The 16,800-nt window shown below is 38.8% G+C and overlaps 1 long non-coding RNA gene across 1 annotated transcript in view; it reads right to left on the bottom strand.

Annotated features, from left to right (window-relative positions):
• Positions 1–16,800, bottom strand: part of LOC146346844 (uncharacterized) — a 40,759-nt gene that overhangs the window by 14,474 nt on the left and 9,485 nt on the right. Inside the window, exon 2 of the long non-coding RNA XR_014790088.1 lies at positions 14,118–14,225. This is a non-coding gene — a long non-coding RNA (uncharacterized LOC146346844). The remainder of the gene's footprint in view (positions 1–14,117; positions 14,226–16,800) is intronic.

The following is a 16,800-nucleotide window of genomic DNA, read 5'->3' as shown; positions in this document are numbered from 1 at the left end:
CGTTTAGTCAATACTGCACAATTCAGCTGTTGGCACCCTGTCACATGTTAGTCTTTAAAGTCAACTACCATACCCAATCTGCACATTAGCCATAGTATTTAGTTTCATATTAAAATGAGGCGAGGTTTTGTTTTGTTTTTTTTACTTGACTTTTGGTTTAAATCTCCTTGGTGCCCTTTTTACATCACCTCGCTGAGCCATATGATAGTAATATAATTTTAAGTATAAAAAGCTGAGATTAAATGCTTGATTTTTGACAGTGTCCTTAAATATAATAAATTCAAAGGGAAATACTGTTAGGTTAAAATGGAGTGTTTTTCATTAAGTCCAATCAAATGGTAGACAACAAAGGATCTTTTATTTGAGAATATGAAGTGAAAATGAAAACCAGAAAACCTTTACTAAGAAAAGGTCCAGCTAAATTATGTTGTAAGGAGCTCTCCAGAGTGAACCTTGTTGTTTCGCTAAGAGTGAATTAAACTAAGATGCATTATAGAGGGAATACTATACCAGGAGGCAAACCTTAGTGTTTCATGGAAATGAATATAAGGCCCAAATTCATTCAACTAACGGGCGGGGGCGGGGGCGGGGGGGGGAAGATGGAAAGGTTATATATGAAAAAAAAAAATACTGCAACATCAAATCTGCTCTGTTATAACCATTATAATAAAGACAAGATTTGGAGATGAACATACACACATCCCATAGTAATGCTATATTATTCTAAGCGTGGATTTTTTTTAAACTTATCCCCCCCCCCTTTTTGTGTGGTCAAAGTTCTAATATTTACATAATTTTGGCAAAAACCTACTGAATTTTATCTAAAAATAATTATGTAACCAAATTATAATATAGTTGAAATCAAATTATATATAGTTGTAATATATGTGTAATATTTAAGCACTCTGAGTTGAATTCAAAGTTGTTGAAATAAACTACACTACACTGAGGCTGTAATCCTGCACACTTACCTAGAAGCAAGTCCTGTTGAATTCAATAGGGCTTACTTCTGAGTAGACATGCCTAGGATTGCATTGGTAATAGCTTACTGTTACTGACTTTTACACTTAGCTGAACAGCAATGAAAAAGTGCTACTATTATCATTTTCAAATACAAATGCATCTTATGTTCTTTATTTAAAGAAGTGTCCTACACATCTCCTGTTCTGTGCAATATTTTTGAAAGAAAAAACAACAATGTGCACAGGATGTCAAAATTGTAAGTCTGATCTCTTTTTAAGGAATGATGGGGAGTTTGGGTGTCTAGAGAACAAAGAAAATACATTCTTTTGGAGAAGACATGCACACTGTGTTTTAAATATTGGTTTTAAATATGTTCCAGCCATCCTTTAGTGATCATTTTAGATACTATTGTTGGCAGAGAAACCGATGAACATAAGAACTCCAAGAAAATATATAAACACCCCCCCCCCCCGGCCAAGGTGTTTGCTTAAATATAAAAGATGCATTTCACAAGGGTCCTTTCTTCTTGTTCTTTGCCTCTAAAGATCTCAGAGAAGGAGCTAAGGTTCTGGACCCCAGGTAACAGTAACATGCTGTAAGATGACCAGTCTCTCCCAAACACGCGCACACTTAGCACTTCCTGACACAGAGCAGCCTTTCCTCCTCACTCAGATTCCACGGAGAACAATTCACATATGAAAGGGAAAAAATATGCAGGCAGGACTTTAAATAACTGCATATACAAGCAGCAAAAAAAAAAAAAAAAGACAGGTGTGGTATGGGAATTTCTTGTGCTTGTGGCTGCTGCTGCTATGCATGTGTGTGCTACTTAAAAGGCTGAAGTCTATTTTCCATGAAGTGAAAATATGTTAGTGTAAATATTCAACTGGAAGCAGAAATTTGCCAGACATTATTTGGTCCATTCATGTAGGTAGCTTTGATTATTTTATTTAGAGGAAGGAGTGGGGGAGTGTACTATGTCCTCAACTGTCAATCTATATGCTTATATCTGTATATTAAGTATAGTTTGATTACAATTTCATTTGCTATTCTTAATACTTATGTTTGTTTATTCTGTTGAGTCCATATCATGGTAAAATGCAGCTAAACCTCTGAAATTTTGTGCTGTGCTATTATAAAAGCAGAAAAAGAAACAAATAGGACACAATCCAGTTGTAATTATGCATTCTTAATTATCACTGGTTTCAAGAGGAGAGTGAAATACAAGCTGTGAATCTGCCCCATTCCATGCTACTTAGAAATGTTTAACTGTGGCTGGATCATATAGTAATGTCAGTCATATTACATGTTTGATGGGCCATATGAGAATACATTTTTGAAAACCATAAATTGGCATGAACTATGGTGTCCCGTCCCCCCCGCCCCAATATTATATCAGCAATGCTGGTCTTGAATAAGTAAAGGAACCTACAACTTTATACAAGATTAACTTTTCTATAATGATTTAAAATGTCTGTCAGTATTATCTTGTTTATTTTTATTATAAAAGGATATAATACAAAAATAGTTATTCTGCATTTGGTACTCATTAAAAGTAAGTTCAAGTTATGGTATGCTGTAATTAAACTGTATGTATGTGGTACTACTTATAAACAGAAGGAACTGGATTTTGAAACTGCTTAATACTATTTCTTGATAGTATGGGCGACTTTTTTTAAAAAGGCTTTTTTTTTCTAAAACCCATAGTTTTATAAACTCCACAAAAAACAAATGTTCTCCAAGTACTAATGCCACAAAGTAAGTGTTTGTTGTTGTTGTTGTTTGCATGCAACATTACTGATGAATAAATTAAGAACAAATACTGTATATCTATTTTTCTTGTTTAGTGTTAGGTTGCTAAATATATTAAAAAATATCTAAATTACAGGAGGTTGTCCCACAGCAAATCCTGCATTATCAAGATACCATGATCGGTGCTGTTTATTAGCAGAATGCTGTTAAATTTTTTCAGCTTATTGCATTTTGTTGTTTTTAATGCTTATGAATTTAATCTTAGATATGTGTATCTATGATTTAGACATGTGTCAGTCAGCATTAGTGTGTCAATTTCTCACAAGAAAACAGAAAAGAAAGTCTAAACCTCTCCTGTTAATATGGCCAAGTTCCAGAAAGCCATATTATTAAATACCATTTATATCCTTAAGGTAAGCATCAACTGAGAAAAACATCATACCGTTTATGATATATCTAAAGCCAAATTAGGTATAAAGCAGTCTAAAGAGTTTCCTGCTCTCTTTAATCAGTCTCCATAGATGTTCATACAGTGAACTGAATAGGGTGAAGCTATTAAAGGAACTGTAATTGCCTTCCTGAAGTAATAATATATCTGGTACAAATGTCAATATAACCCTCAAGAATTCACGGGTCCTGTGCCAATTTGAGTGACTCACTTTTACAGCACAATCCTAACCATGTTTACTTGGAAGCAAGTTTCCTTGATTACAGTGGCACTTACTTCCAAATAAGAATGCTTAGGATTTTATCCTTAGGATATTATGTTTGCATGAATAAACATTTGCCCACAGTTGCATGCAGGATATCACATCTTTGTGTTTGTGAAAATGTACAAAGAGCCAAATCCTATGCATGTTTAAGTGGAAATAAATCTCACTGTGATCAATGGGCCTTGCTCCCATGTAAATGTGCACAGAATTGGAGTCAAAATGGGTAAAGTTGGAATACTAGAATATATTACTTTACTGATTTTGGATCTGTAAGTGAAAAGAGGGGATATTGTTCTGTTATGGAATAGAAATCCCAATACTCTCCTGCCAATGAATTTTGAAATTAGTATAGGTAAGTCTGCTCAAAGAAGCCACTGCAGCTAATGTAAATCAATTTGGTATATACCCAACAGCAAATTCATGCAGCCATTCATGCAGCTTGATATGTGAAGCAAGTGTGTGTGTGTGTGTGTGTGTGTTAAACACACGGATTGCTCTATCACATCTCCAGATCACCATTTGCCAGGCCATCATAAGTCTTTCAAAAGTGAGCCAAAAGATGACATGAGGAACCAATATGACTACCCATAGTGAAACTGGAAACTGCTTCGCCATGGATTCAGGAGGACTGACAACTCCTCCCTTGTAACTAAGAATTCACTATTCTAAAATGGACAAGAGAAACTTTGCAACAGTTCTACTTGTTGGTCTGCATGTTGTACTGGGGCAAGTGCCCATATAACTGTAGGCAAGTTTGCAGCCTTCGTTACCAGAAGTATTTTTTTCCCACTCATTGTAGTCAAGTTAGGGCTAGGCACATTTGAAACATTGAAACTTGTGAATATTTATACTGAAGAGGCTCTGACAAATACAAGGGAATTGGTATTTGAGGAATTGAGTTTTGTGAATGGCCCCCAAAATAAAAGGGATTCACATTGCCAGTTTTTTCACATGGCGTTGACAACTATCACATGATAGTCTGGTCATTTGAAATGTACATCATGTGTTGACTGTCTGTGACAGCTATTTCAACATGCACAAGTAGTACCTATCAACAGGATGAAAGCTTGCCTTGAATGGGCTTAGCATTTCAATCCAACCAAAACAAATACCAGTCAAGGAAATGTTAAAACATATAAATATTGATGTTAGTGTTTTGAAGTAGAATTTCTTTAAAAAAAAAAAATGTTTGAATGAATACTGATGCTCCATAGCATTTCCCATTTAAAATAAAGAATACCATTTTAGGAAGAAGCCATATACAAACAAAAAAACAATGCTAACAACAATTCTTCAAATGTAGCTTTCTATATATTTGCTGTTTTCATATTTATAAGTTATTACATATTAAGTATAATACAACATTTTTGCACTTAAGCTTGGTTGGTTCTAGTGTCCCTGATCCAGATCACTGCAAATGCTCCAATGTGCATATGTAGTTTCCATGCTTACAAGGCTTCACCTTTCCCTTCATAGGGAAAGAAGTGAATGGTGTTAGTTCTTGTATATGTGTGAGCTCAGAATACACATTGGAGCTCCTGTATGCTGAACTGGGTAGTTAATATCCATGGAGTTCTGCTAGATCCACAAGGTGGTTCAGCTGGAGTATTAGGACTTATACCTAATACCAGGTATCCTGGTATGTCATTTGGATCAATGGTATTAAACTGGCTTAAATCCAAGCTGATAGTTTAAATTTGCCAAAACACAGCATTATTGGACCAATAGTTGGATTCCAGTCCCAACAAATAAACGTGAAGACATAGAGCATTGATCACTGTGTCTTCTCATAACAATGTAATTCCAGTATTGTAGATATATTACTCCATATTCTGTTCTGGGCTCATAGGAACAAATGCTAAACCTACAAGGCAGTCAGTTTAAATGTGAGTGTGCTGGATTAAATAAAGAGGGAATTACTTCCTGGATTAGTGTGTGCAACTATAGGAGAGTTAGAGCAGGATATGGTTTCTCAGACAATGATAGCCTCCTGTCCTGATATTTCACTAACCATAGAATAATTGCTCAGCTTCATGGATGGAACTATATCAGGTTCCATAAGATCATTCTTTGGGAATCTTATCAGTAGGCATCCTTTAATGAACAGTAATTTAACTCATTTAAAGTATGGGTAGATATTAATATATTTTACTTTGGAAGTATTTCAGCCAAAACAGATTAAGAAATCCAGGCTTTAATACTGTTTCTTGTGCTAGACCCAGTTATACACATAAGCTGCATTCCTATGTATGTCCTAATGATTTCAACAGGATGTACGTATGGCGCCCTAGGGTGGATTGTGACTTTAGGTAATGACGGATTGAGCACTGATAGCACTGTAAACTGTTCCCAAGCAAACTAAATCCTAAGCAATTGTGCTTTGAACTTTGGTAATACTTACAATGATAGAAATAAACCTAGAAACCTATATGCACTTTGAACAACCTGAAGGACACCCCTTTTCTGAAGCAATTCCATTTAATTGCCTAATCAGATTTCTAATTTCTCCAAAAATCTGGATATCACAAACCAACATTTTTATTTCTCACCTGATACTGATGCTTAAGATAGGGCACACCAACCACTGCACTAGTAAAAAGTGAGAAATGAGAAGTATTTTGTCACGATGTTACTGAGACAGATGCAAAGGCAAATACTTAGTTCACCAATATTTGTATTCTATCAAGAATTGCCCCCTTAGGAACTCCTTTCATGTCAATGCAGCCTGCATGAGAGCAAAACTTGATAGACTGAATGCTTACACTCTGGCCATAAACAGTTGCACTAGCATATATGACAACCACACTGGCATACTATCCAGCATACCATGGGTATAATGTTGGTTTTGCCTTCCCCAGTAGTTTGTAACTGGATCACTTGCTTCAGTTATCCACATGGTCTTCCTATGTATTCCTGCATCGCATTCTGCTGGCACCTTTGGGATGACACATAATTAATTCTTGTTCTTTACAAGTTCAGATGATGTGGGTTGATCTGCAACAATTTTAACTGTGAGATAGATGTGGCTCCCTTAAAGCACAGAGTTATGGTACTGTCCTGTGTTAATGCCCTATCCCAAGCACTTAACAGCAAGCAACAACAGTGGTGTAGTAGAGCCAATATTCACAAGGGCCATTACTATCTTTTTATTATTAGCAGGGATGCTGATGCCATCTGCCACCCCCCTCAGACTTCCTTATTCCCTCTGAGCTTAGCTGCAGTCCTCACAATGACCAGGTTCACATGATCATGGCATGGTTAACAGGCATTGTGGCTCATTAACCCCACCATATATGCCGGCTACGTGTTGCCTGGATTTTCCTAATTACCCTCGCTGGCCTGGCTCGCCATATTGGTCAAACCCAGGCAGCATAGCTTGTTTGAGAGGGCAGCAACCCTCAAATAACCCATGGGCTGTTGCAGGATTATTTGAGGGTTGCTGCCCCCCTCCCAAAAAAGCCATGCTGGCCAGGTTGAGATGATACAGCAAGCCACACCAGCGAGGAAAATTAGGGAAATCCAAAAGGCACATGTGGCTGGGGAAACAAGCCAGCCTGGCTTATTTCCCTCACTGCAGTCATGCGAACCAGCCTGCTAGCTGTGGGGAAATGAATTTTCACAGCAACTATATATTGCTCCTTGTTGTAATATAAAGTATTTGAGGTGACTTGGTCTTGAATGGGCAATTAAGACCCATTTACTTTACAAAAGATCTGCTCCTAGCAGATGAAAATTGCTACAACTGGGTTGTTGATATGCATCAACACAGCTGCCTGCAACTTTGAACTCTCCTTGGGGGCGTGGCAAAGGCGACTGCCATGATGAGCACCTGTATTTAAAAATTTACTACTACACCACTGGGCAGCCCTAGTCTTAGGATCAGGAAATTGTACCAGTAATCACAGTCAAACACTGTGTATATTGTTGAGGTGATATTGATGGTGGTGATGAATATAGAGCTATCAATGTGTACAGACTAACAACAAAAATACAGGTTTCTGCCTTGAGGAACTTGCAATCCAAGATTTGACAAATGGGAGGAACAGAGGAAAAGGAGGAAGTTGAAATGGAAATTAAACTGGAAAAGAGTATGTATTCAGTTCATCCACAAGTTTCAGTAGTTGATGAACACTAAGGGTTATGCCAAAGATTTCAGTGGAAAAGGTGGATTCTGAGAAGGGATATAAAGAAAGATGACATCACATAGGTGTTCTGGAAGGCATTCCCAGACGTAATATAAAGGAGCAGGAAGGGAGAATGGACAGAGTAATGTAAGGGTATGGGCTATTTTCCAAAGTCTGAAAATGGTAGAGTTAGAGAAGCAAAGGTCATAGGCAGGTATATATTGAGATGTGAGAGCAGAGAAATAAGGCTAGGCAAGGCCATGGAAGGCTTTGAAGGTAAGGATGAAGAGGGTTGTTGGGCTGTGTGTGTGTATGTGTTGGTGGGCAATGGAGGCTGGTGGCTCCAATGTCAGTGGATGGTGAATCTGCCCCACTGACATTGGAGCCACCAGCCTCCCCTATGTGTGTGTGCGGGGACAGGGTGTTTGGTGGGTCGTTGTTGCTGCTGCAGAATTTGGGAGCAGACAGGAAGCCAGTGAAAGGATTTAAGGAGGGCATCATGTGATGAGAACAACAAGAAGGATGAAAGGTTTGGGTAGCAGAATTGTGGCTAGAGGTAAGAGAACAGAAAAGGATGTGCTTCTTTTTTCTTTTTTTTTAAAGTAGAACAAATGAATTCCCATATTTTGATGGAAAAACCTAAAATGCTATTTATTCTGTATGATCACAATAATGAAAATATTTTGAGGATTAAAAGATAGACTATCGTTGGGGAGGAAACAATGGAGATAGAGCTATTCCTTGCCTCTACAAAAAGGTTTGGGCCTAATTATTTTTAAGTATAATTCAACCAACATCTTCTCATGCTTAACTGCACTGAGTGACACTATTTGTGCTGCTGAAACTGAGCAGGTTGCTGTCAGTTTAAAAATGACTATAATAAAAGTGACCATGAAGATGGATCTTGTGATTTTGCGTTTCTAATCAGTCATCTGTGAAGAACACTTTTGCTTTGATTCAGCAGACTGGTGACAGCCATGATTGATAGTGCATGAGGATGAAAAAAGGTTATTAACTGTCCTCCTATTAAACTCAATGTATTACCCCTGTAGGTGCATCTCATACTTTAACTTAAAGTACTTACTCAGGTAAGGTCAAGAATGAACTCTATAAACACCATATTCATCCTGTTCTAGATGAACAAGGAACTCCTAATACTAATGTTTTGGAGAGATCCACATTAAATAATATTTAGATTCTATTACCTTTATTATATGGAATAAAACAAAAATAATTACTCTCTCTGCAAAACAGGAAACATACTAGAGACACCATTACAGCATGTGTGATACCTAGATATTCATACCGATAACAGTACATCAAGCACAAGAGATATGATCCAAAAAAAAGATGCAGGGTATCCAATTGTTAAAAATAACTGCAGAGTAGTGATACTGAAACTTTAATAAAAATAGCATTTTATCTGCAGTTGAATATGAACTATGAACAATATGGTGAAGATAAAAGGAAAAATCCTATGTTTTGAAACAATACTTCAGAGCAATTGTAATTGATTAATTGTACCCACTGATGATTTTCATTTTACTCATAATCACAAATATGGACTTGAAGGGGAAAAAGGAATCTTCAGTTAAGACCGTTTTAAAAAAGTTAATTCCTACAATACATAGGTAGGTTTGATATTCTAAAGGTGACAACAACCTTTAAGTAGGTAGTGATTAAAGAGAGGTTTTTTTTAAAGATGAAGTACCAAATAATATGTTCTGTTTTACAATTCTACCAGTGACATGAAAAAGGAAATCCGCTGAAGATGAATATTATCAATAGTGCGGGTAATACTTATAAGGATAATTCATATATGATTTTGGTCTAACAGATATGTATCTACTATTCTTTATGAAATTTAAAGGTTACTGTAAATGAAGCTATTTTATAAATAATATATGTTAAATATTCTGAAATGTGTTTAATACTTTGAATTGCTTTGTGGGTATTTTCAACTGACAGCTCCTTAGTAATTGGTTTTTCAAATAAAAGAAACCAGCTATATAGTATGTTTAGTTCATATTTTTCTCTAACAAAATGTATAGCTGGTTTAAAATAACCTGTTACCAAATTCTTCTATAAAGAAATAACTTATACTGTCCCTCAAAAATACAGGACTATTCTTCCATGACTTTTTCCCATAACATTTCTGCATTTTACAATGAATGTTTAATTCAGTACTTTAATATTTCTAACTTCTTTAAACAAGACTTTTAACTCATTATAATTTAAAATTAAAATTCTTGCTATGTTCTATTGTAAACCAAAATTCCAAGCAATACCTTAAAAACAACACACAGCTGCTTTAATCATTTAAATTCTTTACACCAAATAGTCCCTCATGTAGTTAACATCATAAAATACGGAAATATATCTTCCTTTCTTGTCATGATGTTGGTATATTTCTGCAACTGAGAAAATAATTTTGTGTAGGACAAGAATGTACCTCAAGAATAAATGTATACTATCTACTACTAACTACATAGTATTACGTTGCTTCAGAAGGAATGTTAAACAACATTCTGTAAGGTCTCTGTTGGTGTACAATATGTTACCCTCAGGTGTGAATTTGTAAATATGCACCAATTTTCCAATCTATAACATTTCTGCTTTTTTTATAAATTGAAATCCTGTCTTAATCCCATGTGGATTTATAACTGGTATGCTTTCATCCAGACAATTTGAGGGTTGTCTCTGTGGATGCTGGTGAATAGCAATTTCAGGGGTGATGGGTATTATAATGTAGCCATCCATATTCCACAGCAAATGTTTGTTAAAAGTACATTTATATATTGGCCTTCAAATTAAGGAAAATATGAAAGCAGTATTATAAGACTGATGGGAGAGTTCTTAAATATCTTTAATGTTCCTTTTCCTGTGTGTCCATATCTATATTGTGAATTATTTCAGGGAAACGGGGAAGGAAAGAGTATGATTCTTTCCTGGAGAATGCATAATACATAAAAATTCAAAGATCGCAATGCAATGTAAAATTAGGGAAAATGATTGTTTTAGGCATGTAAAAGCATCATTTTTGGCCGGGGAGATGGAAGGTGTAGTAACATGGATTAACTAAACCAGCTCTATGAGTCTATTCCTAGGTTATCTTTGGGAAAAGCATCTAGTTACATCCCTTTGGTCAGAAGTTGGATTATTACTTGCCTGAATGACAATTGACAAGTCATGCTATATCTGCTTCACACTATTTTTAGCCTGTAAAATCTAGTTGCAGATATATATTTAAAAGGTCAAATCTGTTCATACCAAAGACAATGAAAATGCTGCCATGAAATCTGGGAAAAATTAAATAACATTGTTTTTCCATCAATTTCAAATGAGTACTTCAGTAACATCAGAAAAACAACAATATATAGGCCAATTTAATCCAAGACAACTATTCCTCTATTGTGTTTTGAACCTAGAATAGGCCTCAAAACCCAATGAACTGCAATTGCAGAAGCAATCACATGGCATGTTGTTACTGTCAACCAGTCAAGAATAAGCAAAAGCATGATCTCTGGCTATCAGGATTTAAATGACTTTCAGCACCATTCCCAAACTACTGAAAATGGCATTGAATAAAAGAGCTTATCCCATTGCTTTGGCAGTAGTGCAAATAGTGGCTTCCACTATTGCCGCCAACAGCATTCCATACTGCATGTTTGTACTTGTTTTAAGGCTCTAGCTGCCCATTAATTACATAAAATTGTGGTACTTGGCTTCACAGGGCCTTGCACGAAGCCCTCAGGATTCCCTATAAGAGCCTGTGCCTCTCCTCATCCCAGCAGAGTTGGATAGGTCCACATAGCTAGACTAACAAGGGTAAAGGAAATTGGTGCAGCAGTGTCAGTGGCTGTCGCTGTGCCCATCCTGAAGAGTTGGTGCAAGCATGCCCTTTCATTAGGCAGAGTGAGGTGGCTGCCTCAGATGATGCTGGGGAGTGGGGAGTGGTGGTGAGGTGTTGGAAGGCAGAGCTGTCTCTGCCATGCATGGTCTGCCCTTTGCACCCCACAAGCTAGCCTGTGGAGGATGGTCATGGAGGATGCTGTCCCATCCCCAGGGACGAAACAAGATTCAACTGGCATTTCTGCGTGGAATCAGGAGAGGGGTGCCATCTTGTCCTTCACCTCAGGCAACAAAGAAGCCTTATCCAAGAGGCCCAGGAAGGAGAGCTGTTGAGCTTTAGCTCCTTTGCTAGGACCCTATCAGTAGATTATAGGAACTATTGTGCTTGCTCATCAGCTTGTAGAATTAAGTAATTAGCCCCATTGAACAGACCAACAGTGAAATACAAAGTATTTTTTACATGGGAAGTGACTGAAGCTCAGTGGCAGAGCACAAACTGCCAGGTTCAATCCCACCATGGGTCGGCAGACTTTAGGCTTGTTGGATTAACTTTTCTTTTTTTTTACTAGAACTCCAAGATCCACCAATCAAAGCCAGGTGCAAAAGACATACACTTAATTAAAGAACAAGGTGCCTGTGAGCATCTTGAGCCTAGGAGTTTGTTTTCAATACCAGAACTGAGCTCACAGGCCTCTCAAACAAATTCCACTCCTGGTTGCCCCAAGTTGTCTTCATTTCATCAGCGCAATTTAGGTGGGAAAAAAGTCATTTTGTTGTTGCAATTGTTATACAACTGCTGTAGATAAGAAATGCTTGCTGATCTACTGCAAATCACCCAGAGATCAACAATCTACTTTCTGCCCAGCCCTAGCATATAAAACACTGGGATGAACAAATAGGCTAACTTGGTGTAAGGCAGCTTCCTGTGTTCCTACTCAGACATATGTTCCACTCTGTTTAGTGGGGCTTCTTCTCAGAGGAGTGTAGGTAGGATTGCTGCCTAAAATAGCTCAAATGCAAACACACCTGCTTCCACGGTATATGGATCATATCCTTTGTTGGTTTCAGCCTTTTAGGTCACTCTATGGAGAGTAAAGGGCAAGAGGCAGTGATGTGGCAAACATGACTAAGCAAAAATTTCCCCTCTCAATCTAGCATGCTTTCTCTTTTATAGTGCAATCCTAAACATGTTCAGTGAGAATTAAGTCCCATTAAGTTCAATGGTGTTTTCTCCCTACTAATATTGTTTAGGGTTACAGTTGCAAAAACTTCCAATTGCAGCTCTAGTTTAGGAAGAAGAATGCCTTTGGCGAGCATCCTCACATGTCTCAGTGTCTGAGATGCATGTCTCAGTGGCACCTGTAGTCACACAACTCCCTAGTCATTTCAATATAACTATTCTGGAGTAAATGGTTCAAATTTGTAGCCCAGGTTTGTGCCTTCAAACATGATATAGGACTGGGGTGCGCTGTTTGATCTAGATGCCAGACTGCAGCTAGAAAAAGGACATAATATCCTCCAATAATCAAAGGAAAATAGGTGCACACAGTATGTAAGGGTCAGAGTTCCTTTATTGCAGGGTAGAAAGCACGTTATGTGGACAATGTAGTTCTACGGAGTCTGATGGCAGCCATTCCCTTCAAAAGATACTTACAGCACAATCCTAAACATGTTTACTCAGAAGTAAGTCCTTCTGGATCCAATGGAGTTTACTCCCAAGAAATTGCAGCCTTAGATATCAAACTGTATACTTTCCTGTTACCTACAGAACATATTTTACATCTAGGAAAAGATATGTGTTCAGTGAACAGTTCAAATAAAATCTCCAAATCAATTCATTTTAAGATGTTAAGAATTCTGTATACACTTGCAAAGTTATTAGACCCAGTTCTAAGGCAAGAACAGTTGCATCCTATGAGACAAGTATGTAATGTTCTGCTATAATATACAAATTTGGTACTCAGGAAGCAAGTGGCATATACTGTGTGTGTACACAACAAATTAGTTCAGTGCAGGGATTAATTGCTAATAACAGAGGCATTGAGGAAAAAACTCATTTCTCTGCACTGAAAATCTTGCCTCCTAAATACAGAGGTAGCAGGGGGAAGGTGCAGACTGTGGTTACTCAGTAGCAAGGCTAATGCACTTTACATATTCTCAGAGATACTATCTTTATTATTTCATAAGTTTGATTATTGATGCCTGCCGCCAAAAATAGATTCATGTTCTGAGCTTGGTTAACCTTTTGGTTTAAATTAAGCTTTACATAGAAACAAAAGGTATGGAATATTGGAACCACTCATTTCCCCCCCTCCCCACACACACTTATTTATTTACTTAATTGTAGTCCACACCATCCCAAAAGCTTGAAGCAAACACTGATGTTTTTAAAAATCTACCATAAAAGCAACAGTAGTAGAACTATAACAAAAATATTGGGAAAGGAGAAGGGATATGTTTTGATGTAGCAATTTTGCCTCTCATCTATGAGCAATTCAGGCAATGGTGCACTATAAAGGGGACCAAGTTACATGGAGCAGGCAGGTTGTAGCACAGCTTTTATCTAAAACCTTTACAAGTTAACCTCATTCCACAGCGGAGGGAAGAGAAGCCTCTGAGAATGTATGTGTTGCCCTTGCAGTTAACTGGATAATACTACAAACCTATACCCATTTACCTGGGACTCAGCCACATTCATTGCAATGGGACTTACTTCTGAGTAGACTGGCATAAGAAGAGCTATGCTGGATCAGAGCACGGGTCCATCTAGTCCAGCACTTTGTCTAATGGTCACAATGGAACATATTGGTGGAAGCATTCCCTTAGAGTGAAAACAGAAGAGATACATTTTAGGAATAGGGTAACCAGGTGCAAAAAGAGGACAGGGCTCCAGCACCTTTAATAACTGAGTAGAAAAGAGAATTTCAGCAAGTGTAGCTTGCATGACAAGCTATACCTGCTGAAGTTCCCTCTTCTGTACAACTGTTAAACCATTTCAGAAGGTGGTCACTTTAGTCTACTGCAGCAAAAAATAAAACAAAAACAAACCCACAACAAACAGTCTTGTGGCACACATTTATTTTGGCATAAACTTTCTGGCATAATCTGATGAAGTGGGCTATAGTCCACAAAAGCCTAAGTTAGAACAACTGTTATAACGGTGCACAAGTCCTGTCCTCTTTCACATCTGGCTATCCTAGCTAGAGAAGTCCCTTGTGTGGTTGGTGACTGTGTGAACAGAATGCTGTACTAGATAGGCCTTTTGTTTGATCTAGCATGGTTCTTCTTAAATGGTCGCTGCCTTCCAAGGCATTGGTTTTTAAGGCACAAAACGGGGGTTAGGTTAGGTATGTTGAGCCCGAGCCATCTAGGAGAGGCTTTGATCTAATGCAGCTTTTGGCCTGTCCGTGACCTCTCCCTCCCTATGCTAATTTAGCATGCTCCCATCGCCGGGCTACCGGCGTCTGCGGGGGTATTCGCTTGCTTTACATGAGGAGGCGATGTTCGGCCGTCCGCCCAGTCCTCCGGATATTTTGCATAGGTTGTTGCGAGGCATGCTGCAACTTGCATACGTTGCCCTGAAAAGAGGCGCGTCACAGAGGCGACAGTTTGATACAGACCTATCCGAGGAAGTCCCATTGAATACAATGGCACATACTACCGAGTAAACACCCACAGGCTTGCTCTGTGCGAGACACACCGCCAACCTACCCAGCACATCGCCCGCATGCACATCAGCATCCTGTTATCATCCTCCATTCCACTCCCCTGCTCATCTCCTATCCGTCAGCTTTCTGATGCCTGTGCCCTATTTTGTAAGGCTCTCATGGGTGATGCATTTAGCAATTTTAAATGTTCTGTTGACTGAGGGCGCAATCCTATGTATGTTTAGACAGAAAAAAAAAAAGTCCTACAACTCACACCATTCCCAAGCCAGCATAGCTCGCTGGGGAATGCCAGGAGTTGCAGGGCTTTTTCCTGTTTGTAATCTGAAAAAGCATAGGATTGCGCCCTGACTATATTATCAAACCTGCTCTCGCCCATTGGGCCCCCAAGGCTGAACTTCGGAACCTGAAAGGCAGCACTGACTGACCCAAGGTGTCTCTTGCCTACTTGTCTCTTGCTACCTTCTCTTTGCTTCTAAAGAAAAGAAAGCAGAGGATTGCCTACAAGGAGAAATCAACAGATAAGAACGGCCATTTTGGAACCCTCGTCTCGCGCACAGTCTCGTCCCAGTCGCTGTCAGGGCGGCGCGAGTTTTCATAGGTTCATTCGGGACGCCGTAACGTCGGTTTCTCGGCGCTTGTCAAATTTAGCCAATGGCGGCTAACGGTGGGATAAGAGCGGGAAGAGGCAGCAGGAGCTGAGGCGAAGAAAAAAAGAAGGCGCTCCTTCTCCTCAAATGAGAAGGGGGGGGGGCTACTGGCAGAAATACCCCCCCCCCATAGGAGGAGAAGGCAGAGTGGGGTAAGTAATGAGAGCCAGGCTTTAGAGAGCTGCAAAGAGAAGCACCTCTCTCAGAGCTGCCATGTTGTAACACTGACCACACCAAAGGCCTTTTTATTAACCAGAGGGAGGAGGATGATAAGGGAGCCTAGATAATGGGCCTCTAATCCAAACCATAAGTGTGGAAACGAACTTCACAGACCGCCAGTTTACAGGCTCTGTTTTTATACAGGCCGGGGGTTGAAAGACAGGGAGATAGAAACTGGTTAACCAGACTTAAGCGCACGCACTCGCGCGGCAGACGCACACACGAAGGGGCAAAGACAGACAAAATATTTCCGGAAATGGAGGGAAAGAACTCTATTCAAACCCTAGGAGGGGTGTGTGTGTGTGTGTGTGAGAGAGAGAAGTTTTTAAATGCTTCTCCGTACCCACGAAGGAAAGATAGAGAAAGGAGGTGATGAAGCTATCACGACCTACTCGGAAATATTCTGTGCTTTTAAAAAACAAAACAGAGCAAAAAACTAGCCATCCCTTAGGCCTAGACGGATTTACTTTCAGTGCGACTGGCAGCTGGACGTTTACGCCGAAGTAAACCTCCACTGATGAGACCATGAATTGCAGTCCAAGAGCCTAATTCTAATTGGATAGAAGGTAAATTCCAATGAGTTCCATGGGATTTACTTCGTGGTCAGTATATGTTAGGATATATTGCAACCTGCAATCTGAAACATGCTCACCGAGATGGAAATCCCCGTGAACTCAGTGGGACTTGCGTCCAAGTCAGCCTGCTTGGGTCGGGCATCAAATTGATTATGGACACACTTTCTTGGGACTAAGGGTAATTGAACTCAATGGTGCTTACTTTTGAGTAGACATGGATAGGATTGCAGTGTTAAAACAATATTTTGTGGATCATTCTCCGTTTGAATCGGTTTAAACGTTTAGAA

This window comes from Heloderma suspectum, chromosome 4, assembly GCF_057233095.1.
Source record: "Heloderma suspectum isolate Gila_16-S chromosome 4, 16-S_ref, whole genome shotgun sequence".
NCBI lineage: Eukaryota > Metazoa > Chordata > Lepidosauria > Squamata > Helodermatidae > Heloderma > Heloderma suspectum.
Note: the sequence above shows the minus strand (reverse complement) of the source record. Positions and strands in the feature narration are given on the sequence as shown.